Here is a 14,898-nt window from a genome sequence, read left to right on the forward strand (position 1 = left end):
AGAATGTGCATTGATTATCGGCAATTAAATAAGGTGACGATTAAAAATAAATAACCTCTCCCGAGGATTGATGACTTATTTGATCAATTACAAGGTACCAAATAGTTTTCAAAGATAGATTTGAGATTCGGGTATCACCAAGTGAGAGTTAGGGAGAAAGATATCCCTAAGACACCTTCGTAATAAGATATGGCTATTTTGAGTTCCGGTAATGTCATTTGGGCTAACTAATGCACCGACAGTATTTATGGATTTGATGAATGATGTGTTCAGGCCCTTTCTAGATTTGTTTGTGATTGTATTCATCGACGACATCTTGGTGTATTCTAGATCCGAGGCAGAACATACGGATCATTTGCGTACCGTCCTTAGAGTTCTTCAAACTCGAGAGTTGTTTGCAAAATTTTCTAAGTGTGAGTTTTGGTTGAACTCAGTGACATTTCTGGGGCATATTGTTTCAGCCGATGGTATTTGGTAGATAGCCAAAAGATTGAGCCCGTGAAGACTTGGCCAAGGCCCACAACTCCTACGGAGGTTCGTAGCTTTTGGGGGCTTAGGAAAGTTATTACGGAGATTTGTTGAAGGTTTCTCTTCTATTTTCGCACCACTTACAAAGCCGACCCGAAATTAGCAAAGTTTCAATGGACAAGATGCTTGTGAACGTAGTTTTCAAGAGCTAAAAGATAGATTGACTTCTCGCTGGGCCCCGACACTTCCGAGGGATTGGAAGGTTATGTTGTTTATTGATGCGTTCGTGCGTTGGGCTAGGCCGTGTATTGATGCAACATGGTAAGGTGATTGCATATGCTTCAAGGCAATTACGAAAACATGAAAAGAATTATCCAACCCATGATCTTGAATTGGCTACAGTGATTCATGCATTAAAGATATGGAGACATTATTTATATGGTGTTCATGTGGATATTTACACAGATCACAAGAGCCTTCAAGATATCTTCGGTAAAAAGAGTTGAATTTGCGACAACGACGATGGTTGGAATTGCTAAAAGATTATGACGTTGATATTCTATATCACCCCTGAAAGGCAAATGTTGTGGCCGACGCTCTTAGCCATAGATCTATGGGAAGTTTGTGTGATGTACAACCAAGAGAAAAGAGAAATGGCTCGTGAGCTCCAACAAGCTAGCTAGCCTAGAGTTCGAGTAGTGGACTTAGTAGCAGGGGAACTACCATTCAAAATTCAGCGCGGCCACTAGTAGGGAAGTGAAAGAGCGACAATACGAAGATCCCATGCGATGCATTACAGAGATACACCCCTCGTAAAGAGGAGTCATCATTTGAGATTGTAGAGACGGAGTTCTCCGATGTCGAGGTAGATTATGTGTTCCTGATGTGGCAGATTTACGCCACCAAATATTGAGAGAAGCCCATTGTTCCCGTTATTCTGTCCACCCCGGAGCAACGAAAATGTATCATGATCTTAAGTCTATATATTGGTGGAATGGGATAAAGAAAGATATGGTTGAATATATAGCTCAATGTCCCAATTGTCAGCAAGTGAAAATTGAGTACCAAAAGCCGAGCGGATTGTTGCAAGCTATGGAAATCCCAACTGGAAGGAAGTAATTAACATGGACTTTATTACAAGGCTTACCCCGTTCTCGACGTAAGTATGATTCCATATGGGTGATTGTGGATAGACTCACGAAGTCAACTCATTTCTTAACAATCGTAACTACGTATGTAGCAGAAGATTGGCGCAAAGCTCTATGTTAAAGAGATAGTGCGACTCCATGGTGTTCCCGTATCTATTATCTCGCATAGAGGAACCGCATTTACGCCATTTTCGGAAGTCCTTCCAAGAGGGTTTGGGGACTCATGTGAGCCTTAGCACGGCATTTCATCCACAAGACCGATGGACAAGCCGAACGTACCATTCGTACTTCGAGGATATGTTACGGGCATGTATGTTAGATTTTGGAGGAAATTGGGATGATCATTTGCCACTCATTGAGTTTGCTTACAATAATAGTTACCATTCTAGCATCCAAATGGCACCGTATGAAGCTTTATATGGGCGAAAGTGTAGATCCCCAATTGGGTGGTTTGAAAGTGGAGAGACTAAATTGATAGGGCCGACTTGGTCCAACAAGCCATAGAGAAAGTTAAGCTCATACAAGATCGGTTGTTAGGCGTCCAAAGTCATCAAAAGTCCTATGCGGATAATCGTCGAAGGGACTTAGAGTTCCAAGTTAAAGATTGGGTATTCTTGAAAGTGTCGCCAATGAAGGGTGTTATGAGATTTGGCAAAAAGGGGAAGCTTAGTCCCCGGTACATTGGGCCTTATGAGATTGTGTGCAGAGTAGGCCAAGTGGCTTACGAATTAGATCTACCTCCTGATTTGGAGTCAGTTCATCCATTTTTCTATGTCTCGATGCTTTGTAAATATGTTGGATATCCTACTAGGATCGTCCCAAGAATGATGTCCAGGTGACAGAAAAATTGACTTATGAAGAAAAACCCATTGCCATATTAGATAGGCAAGTACGGAGGCTTAGAAACAAAGAAGTGGTCTCTGTTAAGATTTTGTGGAGAAATAATACCCGAGAAGAAATAACATGGGAAGCGGAAGAAATCATGAGATCCAAGTACCCGCACTTATTTCAAATTTCCTGAAGAGGGCCAAGATGAGACATCAAGATCATAAGGTATGTATGTTTTCCTTTTTATGCATTTGGGTCGTGTGTGGCCAAATTCTATCGCTATTATGTTGTGGCCCCGTGAGGCATTGTTATTATGGGTTGTTGTGACAAGATGGTAGTGCCATATTATAAGGGAAACTCTGGCGAAATTTTATAGAATTCCCGAGTGCTTAACATTCGAGGACGAATGTTCTTAAGGGGGGAAGAATGTTACACCTAAAATTTTTTTCCGTTAATGCACAGTGAGTAGACTAACAAAGAGCATGAAGTATATGGTGTTTCGATAAGTAAATAATGACATTTGATGATTCTAAATAAGATTTCAAAGACATTTGAAGTAGGAGACGAAAGTTGTTAAGGAAAGTAAGGTATATGTCGTGTGTCGGGCAAGATTTACGAGTATCGAATTAATGATGACGTAATGATGTTTTGGAGAAGAGTTATAACATCCCTTAGATTGTTAATGAAGTGATAAACAAGTGTTAAGAAGGTTCCATAAGGATTGGAGATCAAACGAGTGACGAGAACAAGTTCGGGATGGATTATACGGCCAATTATACGACCGTATAAATTATACGGACCGTATGTTCAGCCGTACATTCATCCCAAATTTATACACCGTATTGGACCAAACATACGGTGAAAGAAAATTATATACGGACCGTACAATGTTGGACCGTAAGTGTCCGTAGAATGTCCCGGGCCGATTCGAGTTATTAAAAAGGACCAAGTTATTTATTTCATTTCCACATTTCACTCATTCTCTCTAGAACTCTCTAGAACATTTCTCCCACAAGATTTTTCAAGAGATATTAGTGATCAACTTCATCAAACCAAGTGAATCAAGTATAAGAAACCCATTAAAGTTCATCCAAACAAGAAATCCAAGTGAAGGAAACTATGGTTTTTCTCAAGTGAAGTGTTTGCACCCAAGGTTCATTCCTACACCATCTAAGGTAAGTTTTATGACATTTCCTTGTTGTTTAAGGTATTTGAAAGTTGAAACACTTGGATTAAAAGGATATAGAAATGGGTCATGAATGCGGGAATAGTGTCACTTTTGAGTAAATGTTTGGATTGAGTTATGATTCTTGATACATTATGATTATAATCATGTTATAAATGATATTGAGAACATGGAATAGACATTGTATACGAATGAACGTAATTGTGTGATATGACCATGAATATGGATGAATTGAAGTGAATTGAGAAGTAAGGATAATGTAGTTGAATAAAGGCTATTGTGATGATGTCGTGAATGTTATTATTGATGTTTGGAAGTTGATATATGATATGGAGGAAGTCGTATATATAAAGGAGATGTTGTCCGATTTTCTCTAGATTTAGTTATGTATGCTAAGCTATTAATTCTCTAATATTAGTATAACTCTAATGAAGGTAGAAACGTGAGCATTGAAGAAGAATGAGCAAGTGATAGAATAGTTGAACGAAAGGTATGTAAGGCTAACCCTTCTTTCATAAGGCATGGTTCTTTGGCTAAAATATCTAACATATGATATTCTCCAATGATCTTATCTCTAAAAGCTACTAAGCTTACGATTCTCGATATGATACGATTGTACTAATGTTTCTTATACGACGAGTAATCCTTTAAGGATAGATGTAATGAATGACGATAGTAATAATGCTAAAGAAGCTTATATGTATACGTGCCATATGTGTGGCTATTATGAAACCCCGAGCGTATGTGGCCGGTAGAATAAGTATATGTATATATCTATATATATAATGCGCGCGCACCATATATAGTTGGGTACGGATAACCCCGAGCCTCGGTTGGTATGTATAACACCGAGCCTTGGTAGGCCGTGTATGTGAAACACCGAACCTTCGTGGTCGGGTATGCTATATAAATGCTATGTATATGACATCAATATGAGTACGAATATGCTAAGTATATGTAAATGTTAAGTAAAGGCTATGTATATGCAACGTTTATGATATAAATGATATGAATATGAGTATGAATGGAAATATGAATACGAATACGAAAATGGATACGAAAAAGAGTAAATACGTACGGATACGGATATGGTTGTATGTACACGGATACGCAATAGAAATGGAATGTCCCTATGAAAGGCAAGTAAGTGCTATGACGATGATACTATTATCTCCCATCTTATGCTATTTCATATGTTATCTATTATGCTTTCATATTGATGTTGATCATGCTTTACATACTCAGTACATTCTTCGTACTGACGTCCTTTTGTTTGTGGACGCTGCGTCATGCCCGCAGGTGGCCAGGGAGACAGACTTGATCCATAGCTATATTTCTCGGGGGACTACATAGCGGAGCTCCACTTCATTCGTGAGTCGCAGCCTTTGGTATAGATTCTTTTTGTGTACATATTTATGGGCACGGCGGGGTCCTGTCCCGCCTATATGATATGACATACTCTTCTTAGAGGCTCGTAGACATGTGTATATGGGTAGATGTGTTTTGCCTTGTCGGCTTATATTTTGGGATATTATTTTGTTAGCCTTGTCGGCCTGTGTACATTTATATGGACATAGATGTTTATTGATGATATAAGTAAATTGTCGCCCAATGAGATTAGAGTGATGTTGAATGAAAAGCATGATTTAGCTATGTGGCTCACCTAGATGTGATGTGAAAGTATGTTAAGAGGTGCCCGGGTGGGTTAGCACCGGTGCCCGTCGCGGCCCTCCGGTTGGGTCGTGACAAAAGTGGTATCAGAGCAGTTCTGTCCTAGGGTGTGTCGACGAGCCGTGTCTAGTAGAGTCTTGGTTATGGGTGTGTTGCGCGCCACACTTATAAACAAGAAGTTGCGGGGATTTTTTTTTAAGAATGAACGACTTTCTTTCTTCATAAGAATCGCGCGATAGAGCTATGATATAAGAACTTCTTGTTTCTTAACCGAGAGAAAGGCTACAGCAGCCCAAAAGGGCAAGACGGTGGCCGAAAAGCGGGTTGAAAGAGCACCGTCACCGGTAGTAGAGGAAAGTGAGTCCTAGAGTGCGGCTCAATCTCAGTCCTCTCGTTCAGTGTCTCTATCAGAGGAGCGTGAGGGAGCCTCCGCTCCAGGTCCAGCTCCTCCGGTTCCCCCACCGGATACTTCAGGTCAAGATGTAAAAGAGGCCATTCATCTGCTTACTCAATTGGTTGCTGCTCAGACTCAGCGGCAAGGTACATGGCAAGGTGATAGGGCTGTTAGTGCAAGGGCCCGTGACTTTATTAGTTTGAAGCCTCCGGAATTCTTTGGATCAAAGCCGGATGAGGACCCTCAAAATTTTATTGATGGTATGTTGAGGACGCTTTGGTTGATACATGCTTCGGACACCAAATCGGTGGAGTTAGCGTCCTATAGATTGCGGGATGTCGCGGTTCATTGGTACACGGTTTGGATGGCTTCACGGGGAGCCAATGCACCTCCTCTTGTATGGCAAGAATTTGTAGATGCATTTCTCCAACATTATTTGCCTCTAGAAGTTCGGCGAGCTAGAGCCGATAAATTCCTAAATTTGAGATAAGGGAGCATGAGTGCTCTAGAGTATAGTCTCTGCTTCAATTCTTTGGCTAGGTATGCTTCGGCCATGGTAGCGGATATGGGTGACCGGGTACACCGATTTGTGAAAGGCCTTGGGCCACATTTGATGGATAGATGCTTGACCGCGTCCCTTCAGGACAATATGGATATTTCGCGCATTCAAGCCCATGCTCAAAATTTAGAAGAAAGTCTGCAACAACAAAGAAGTGAGCGTGAGCATGATAGGGGGCATAACAAGAGGGCTAGATCTTCGGGTCCGATGAGTGAGTCTAGAGGCGGGCACAAACAGCAGTTCTCGAGGCATTCGGGCCATTCTATGATTAGTGCGCCTCCACGGTATTCGGGCCAGAGATTTGATAGATCTATTCATCCCGGGCCGAGCCAGAGCTTTTCGGGATCTCAGTTCAGAGGTGATTCGGGTCAGGCGAGGCCACCCGTACCATGATGTTCCCAGTGTGAAAAGTTACATTGGGGTCAATGCATATTGGGTTCAGAGGTTTGCTATTCATGTGGTCGGCCAGGCCATATTATGCGTGATTGCCCCTCAGTTGGTGGCAGAGGTAGGACCCAGCCTTCAGGGTCGATAGCCGGATCTTCATCTTCTATACGCCCTATGGGGCCAGGTTCACATGCGCCAGTCGGCCATGGTAGAGGCAGGGGAGAGTCCCCAGTTCTAGAGGTCCTCAGCACCGTATTTATGCTTTGGCTGGTCGCCAAGATCTCGAGTCTTCTCCTGATATTGTCACAGGTATATTATCGGTATTTTCTCATGATGTATATGCTTTGATAGATCCTGGCTCCACACTGTCAAATGTTACTCCATGTATTGCGGGTCGGTTTAGAGTCTAACCGGAGTTGATTAAACCTTTTGAGGTATCCACAACTGTTGGTGAATCAGTAATAGCTAGCCGAGTATATGGAAATTGTGTAATTGTGATTTGTGATCGTCGTACTATGATTGACTTGCATGAGTTAAAAATGGTGGATTTTGATGTTATTTTGGGCATGGATTGGTTGTCTTCTTGCTACGCCAATGTTGATTGTAGAATGAAAATGGTTCGCTTCCAATTTCCGGGAGAACCGGTTTTAGAATGGAAAGGAAACACGGCATCACCAAAGGGTAGGTTTATTTCCTATCTAAAGGCAAGGAAGATGATCACAAAAGGTTGCATTTATCATCTAGTGCGGGTTCATGATGTAGAAGCTGAACCGCCGACTTTTCAGTCAGTTCCCGTAGTAAATGAATTTCCAGATGTGTTCCCGGAAGAGCTTCCAGGCCTCCCTCCCGAGCGGGAGATTGATTTTGCTATTGATGTGTTGCCAGACACAAAGCCTATATCTATTCCTCCTTATAGAATGGCTCCCGCAGAATTGAAAGAGTTGAAGGAGCAATTGAAAGACTTGCTTGAGAAAGGCTTTATTAGGCCCAGTTCATCCCCGTGGGGAGAACCATATTATTTATCCGAAAGAAAGATGGCTCCTTGAGAATGTGCATTGATTATCGGCAACTGAATAAGGTGACGATTAAGAATAAATATCCTCTTCCGAGGATTGATGACTTGTTTCATCAATTACAAGGTGCCAAATGGTTTTCGAAGATAGATTTGAGATCCGGGTATCATCAAGTGAGAGTTAGGGAGAAAGATATCCCTAAGACAGCCTTCAGAACAAGATATGGCCATTTCGAGTTCTGGGTGATGTCATTTGGGCTAACTAATGCACCGGTAATATTTATGGATTTGATGAATGATGTGTTCAGGCCCTTTCTAGATGTGTTCGTGATTGTGTTCATCGATGACATCTTGGTGTATTGTAGATCCGAGGCAGAACATGCGGATCATTTGCGTACTGTCCTCAAAATTCTTTAGACTCGAGAGTTGTTTGCAAAATTTTCTAAGTGTGAGTTCTGGTTGAACTCAGTGACATTCCTGGGGCACATTGTTTCAGTCGATGGTATTCGGGTAGATAGCCAAAAGATAGAGGCCGTGAAGACTTGGCCAAGGCCCACAACTCCTACGGAGGTTCGTAGCTTTCTGGGCTTAGCAGGTTATTATCGGAGATTTGTTGAAAGTTTCTCTTCTATTTCTGCACCACTTACAAAGCTAAACCAGAAAGCTGCAAAGTTTCAATGGACAGATGCTTGTGAACGTAGTTTCCAAGAGCCAAAAGATAGATTGACTTCTGCGCCAGTCCTGACACTTCCCGAGGGATTGGAAGGTTATGTTGTATATTATGATGCTTCAGGCGTCGGGCTAGGATGTGTATTGATGCAACATGGCAAGGTTATTGCGTATGCTTGAAGGCAATTACGGAAACATGAAAAGAATTATCCAACCCATGATCTTGAACTGGCTGCAGTGATTCATGCATTAAAAATATGGAGACATTACTTGTATGGCGTCCATGTGGATATTTACACAGATCATAAAAGCCTTCAGTATATCTTTAGGCAGAATGAGTTGAATTTGCGGCAACGACGATGGTTGGAATTGCTAAAAGATTATGATGTTGACATTCTATATCACCCCGGAAAGGCAAATGTTGTGGCTGACGCTCTTAGCCGTAGATCTATGGGAAGTTTGTGTGATGTACAACCAGAGAAAAGAGAAATGGCTCGCGAGCTCCAGCAGTTAGCTAGTCTAGGAGTCCGAGTAGAGGACTCAGGTAGCAGGGGAACTACCATTCGGAATTCAGCAGTTTCGTCACTAGTAGGGGAGGTGGAAGAGCGACAATACGAAGATCCCATGCTGATGCATTACAGAGATACACTCCCTCAGAAAGAGGAATCATCATTTGAGATTGCAGGAGACGGAGTTCTCCGATGTCGAGGCAGATTATGTGTTCCTAATATGGCAGGTGTACTCCACCAAATATTAAGAGAAGCCCATTGTTCCTGTTATTCTATCCACCCCGGAGCAACGAAAATGTATCATGATCTTAAGCCTATATATTGGTGGAATGGGATGAAGAAGGATATAGCGGAATTTGTAGCTCAATGTCCCAATTATCAACAAGTGAATATCGAGCACCAAAAGCCAGGCGGATTGTTGCAAGCTATTGAAATTCCAACTTAGAAGTGGGAAGTAATTAACATGGATTTCATTACAGGCTTACCCCGTTCTCGACGTAAGTATGATTCCATATGGGTGATTGTGGATAGACTCACCAAGTCAGCTCATTTCTTACCGTCGAACGACGTATATAGCGAAGATTATGCAAAGCTCTATGTTAAAGAGATAGTGCGACTTCATGGTGTTCCAAAGATCTATTATCTCGACGGAGAGGAACTCGCCTTACGGCTTTTCTGGAAGTCCTTCCAAGAGGGTTTGGGGACTTATGTGAGCCTTAGCACGGCATTTCATCCACAGACTGATGGACAAGCTGAACGTACCATTCAGACTCTTGAGGATATGTTACGGGCATGTATGTTAGATTTTGGAGGAAATTGGGATGATCATTTGCCACTCATTGAGTTTGCTTACAATAATAGTTACCATTCTAGCATCCAAATGGCACCGTATGAAGCTTTATATGGGCGAAAGTGTAGATCCCCAATTGGGTGATTTGAAACAGGAGAGGCTAAATTTATAGGGCCAGACTTGGTCCAGCAAGCCATAGAGAAAGTTAAGCTCATACAAGATAGGTTGTTGGCAGGCCAAAGTCGTCAAAAGTCCTATGCGGATAATCGTCGAAGGGACTTAGAGTTCCAAGTTGAAGACTGGGTATTCTTGAAAGTGTCGCCAATGAAGGGCGTTATGAGATTTGGCAAAAAGGGGAAGTTAAGTCCCGGTACATTGGGCCTTATGAAATTGTGCGCAAGGTAGGCAAAGCGGCTTACGAATTAGATCTACCTCCTGATTTGGAGTCAGTTCATCCAGTTTTCCATGTCTTTATGCTTCGTAAATGTGTTGGAGATCCTACTAGGATCGTCCCAGTAAATTATGTTCAAGTGACAGAAAGGTTAACTTATGAAGAAATATCCATTGTCATACTAGATAGGCAAGTACGGAGGCTTGAAACAAAGAAGTGGCCTCAGTTAAGATTTTGTGGAGAAACAATAATCAAGAAGAAATGACATGGGAAGCGGAAGAAATCATGAGATCCAAATACCCGTACTTATTTCAGCCCCCGGAAGAGGGCCAAGGTGAGACATCATGATCATAAGGTGCAATTGTTTTCCTTTTATGCATTTAGGTCGTGTGTGGCCAAATTCTATTGCTATTATGTTGTGGCCCTATGAGGCATTGTTATTATGGGTTGTTGTGGTAGGATGGTAATGCCATATTACAGGGGAAACTCTGGTGAAATTTTCGTAGAATTCCCGAGTGCTTAACATTCGAGGACGAATGTTCTTAAGGAGGGAAGAATGTTACACCTCGAAAATTTTTCGTTGATGCACAGTGAATAGACTAACGAAGAGAACAAAATGTATGGTATTTCAACAAGTAAATAAAGATATTTGATGACCCTAACTAAGATTTCAAAGACATTTGAAGTAGGAGACGAAAGTTGTTAAGGAAAGTAAGGTATATTTCATGTGTCGGGCAAGATTTACGAGTATCGAATTAATGATGACGTAATGATGTTTTGGAGAAGAGTTATAATGTCCCTTAGATTGTTAATGAAGTGATAAACAAGTGTTAAGAAGGTTCCATAAGGATCGGAGATCAAACGAGTCGACGAGAACAAGTCCCGGAAAGCTGGACATTATACGGCCCAGACATACTGGCCGTATAAAATTCACGGACCGTATGTCCAACCGTAGGTTCCGCCCTGAATGGCACACATCACTGGACCAAACATACGGTCCAGACATACGGCCAGTGAAAAATATACGGACCGTTTGTTGGTCTGTATGTTCTGGTCGGGGCTGAATTGTGTTATTTAATAAGGATCCAAGTTTCATTTATTTCATTTAACCTTTCACTCCCCTTCTCTCTACAACATCTCTTCAGATTTCTCCCACAAGTTTTCAAGAGAAATTAGTGTTCAACTTCATCAAACCAAGTGAATCAAGTATAAAAAACCCATTAAAGTTCATCCAAAGCAAGAAATCCAAGTGAAGGAAAAACTAGGGTTTTTCTCAAGAGAAGTGTTTGCACCCAAGGTTCATTCCTACACCATCTAAGGTAAGTTTTATGACATTTCCTTGTTGTTTAAGGTAGAAAGTTGAAAGATTTGGATTGCAAAAGGGATATAGAAATGGGTCATGAATGTGAGAATAGTGACACTTTTGAATAAATGTTTGGAATGAGTTATGATTCTTGATACATTATGATTATAATCATGTTATAAATGATATTGAGAATATGGAATGGACATTGTATATGAATGAACGTAATTGCGTGATATGACCATGAATATGGATGAATCAACGTGAATTGAAGAGTAAGGATAATGTAGTTGAATAGAGGCTATTGTGATGATGTCGTGGATGCTATTATTGATGTTTTGGAGTTGATATATGATATGGAGGAAGTCGTATATATAAAGGAGATGCTGTCCGATTTTCTCTAGATTTAGTTATGTATGCTAAGCTATTAATTCTCTAATATTAGTATAACTCTAATGAAGGTAGAAACGTGAGCATTGAAGGAGAACGAGCAAGCGATAAAATAGTTGAACGAAGAGGTGTGTAAGGCTAACCCTTCTTTCATAAGGCATGGTTCTTTGGCCAAACATCTATTCTCCAATGATCTTATCTCTAAAAGCTACTAAGCTTACGATTCTCGATATGATACGATTGTACTAATGTTTCTTATACGACGAGTAATCCTTTAAGGATAGATGTAATGAATGACGATAGTAATAATGCTAAAGATGCTTATATGTATACGTGCCTATGTAGGGCTATTATGAAACCCCGAGCGTATGTGGCCGGGTAGAATATAGTGAATATGTATATATCTATATATGACGATGCGCGCGCACCACTGCAGTTGGGTACGGATAACACTGAGCCTCGGTAGGGCCAGGTATGTATGACACTGAGCCTTGGTAGGGCCAGGTATGTGAAACACCGAACCTTCGTGGTCGGGTATGCTATATAAATTCTATGTATATGACATCAATATGAGTACGAATATGCTAAGTATATGTAAATGCCAAGTAAGGGCTATGTATATGCAATGTATATGATATGAATACGAATACGGAAATGGATACGAAAGGTAAATGAGTACGAATACGCATATGGATACGGAGATGGTTGTATGTACACGGACACGCAATAGAAATGGAATGTCCCTATGAAAGGCAAGTAAGTTCTATGACAATGATACTATTATCTCCCATCTTATGCTATTTCATATGTTATCTATTATGCTTTCATATTGATGTTGATCATGCTTTACATACTCAGTACATTCTTCGTACTGACGTCCTTTTGTTTGTGGACGCTGCGTCATGCCCGCAGTGGACGTGGAGATGACTTGATCCATAGCTATATTTCTCAGGGACTACATAGCGGAGCTCCACTTCGTTCGGAGTTGCAACTTTGGTATAGATTCTTTTGTGTACATACTTATGGGCCCGGCGGGGTCCTATCCCGCCTATATGATATGACATACTCTTCTTAGAGGCTCGTAGACATGTGTATATGGGTAGATGTGTTTGGCCTTGTCGGCCTATATTTTGGGATATTGTTTGTTTGCCTTGTCGGCCTATGTACATTTATATGGACATAGATGTTTTTTGATGATATAAGTAAATTGTCGCCCAATGAGATTAGAATGATGATGAATGAGAAGCATGATTTAGCTATGTGGCTCACCCAGTTGTGATGTGAAAGTATGTTAAGAGGTGCCTGGGTGGGATAGCACCGGGTGCCCGTCGCGGCCCTCCGGTTGGGTCGTGACAACAAGAATGAAATTTCTTCACTTTGATTGGCTTTCCTCTTTCGTCAATCCATGGATTCGTCTTGAAGTAATCAACGCCAATTCGTACCCTATCATCAAATTTGAGCGGATTCTTCCTAGGGGAGCTAATATGGTAAACAGCTGTATGGGAAGATGGATTTTGATGAGCTACCATAGCCGCAATGACTGAACTCACAACCATATCGACTGGAATCTTGGAAAAATTGCAAGATGGCATTAAGGAATTAGTGTAAATACTCAGGAGCTCGAATTGAACTGATAAGACCAGCTGACATAAGGTATACACTATATATACACATGACTGACTCACATACCACATCTGCTATAGATTCTCTGTCACCCAGTGCAACTTTCTGTTTTCCTTTACCATAGCCAACAAAGAACGTATATGTGGTTCTGTGGGAAGGAAGAAGCAGATTATATTGGTTTACTAATAAGATTTACTCTTCTTTAATTTTTATGTGTGCATAAATGGTATATAATTATTACCTCATTTCTTCAATCCATCCAGTTAATGGCTCCTTGTAGGTGCTTGATATAATTGTTGGCTGTAGGATTATCAGTTGGAGATCCTCCTTGAGGTGCCCCAAGAGCATCTCTTCCATTGCTTTTGTGAATGTGTATGTGTTTGGTCATCCATGTAGTCTTGCCCTGAACAATCATAAGTATGTTGGTGCAAATAGGATATATACTTGTATCAATGAGATAGATTGCTTTTATGAATCGTTTACCTCTCAATACCTAGAACTCTCATAGCTAAAGTTACTTATTTTTCAATGGCATTCCTGTCTTGAAGGTCCTTTAGTGTCTCCTCTACCAACTTTTGCTCCACTTGTATGTTTAAGTGAGAGCTTACATTAAGCGTCTCGCCAAAGTTTAATGGCTTCTCTAGTATCAGTCCATTTTTCCCACAAACATAGGCTGAAAAGAACCGGACTTTATTCTAAAGTTAATACGCGCAAAGAAGTCACATGATAATCAAATTTGATTAAGCACATGATGGAGCTGACCTGTGCTTACATGGAGAAGCGACTTTACTTTTGAACACTTCTTGGAGAATTTGACAACATTCACGGCACCCAGTGTATTGATCCTTATTGCAGTATCATATCTGCAAAAATTTTGGAGTAAATGTTTTCGTTTTAATTTAGGAAAAATAATTTCATTTTATATCTACATTTCGTCAAACCTAGTTGTTGCAGCAGAGTTTACAATTATGTCTATTTCTCTGCACATCTGATCTTTAAGCTCGGAATTTATCCCCAAATTATCACTAGCTATATCCCCATGAACAGGAAAAACCCTTTTCTTCTATAAAGCCATGTATGTCGCACCCAACTTCTCCCTTAGAATTCCGAACAGATCCGTTTTTATAACCTGCAGTTAAAACATCATTTTGAGCAGTGAGCTATGATAATCTTGAATGCTCATGTGGTAATGCATGACTATGGACATGTAGTCTAATGTGCTGACTATTATCTCTGCTACTGCTGCACACAATCATTTAGTATATAGTAGTTGTTACATAGTTTGTTATATATGTGAAGTGGGATTGACCACAACCGAGGGCAACATGAGTTTGAAGGCTTTAAATATTAAAAGCCTTTGTATATTCAGATTTTATTTAAAATTTGAATTTAAATGGACATGTTTGTTCATGAAATAAGATGACTATTCATAATAGTCACTTTTCTAACTTTATAAATAAGGTCTTCCTTCGTGAAGTGGCTTAGAAAAATGGTTGCTTGCACTTTTGTCCCTATTTTGTGCTGGCCTTTAATTTTTGTCCTTCAATGGGTGGGTCTTTAATTTTTACCC

Source organism: Lycium ferocissimum, chromosome 4, assembly GCF_029784015.1.
Source record: "Lycium ferocissimum isolate CSIRO_LF1 chromosome 4, AGI_CSIRO_Lferr_CH_V1, whole genome shotgun sequence".
Taxonomy (NCBI): Eukaryota; Viridiplantae; Streptophyta; class Magnoliopsida; order Solanales; family Solanaceae; genus Lycium; species Lycium ferocissimum.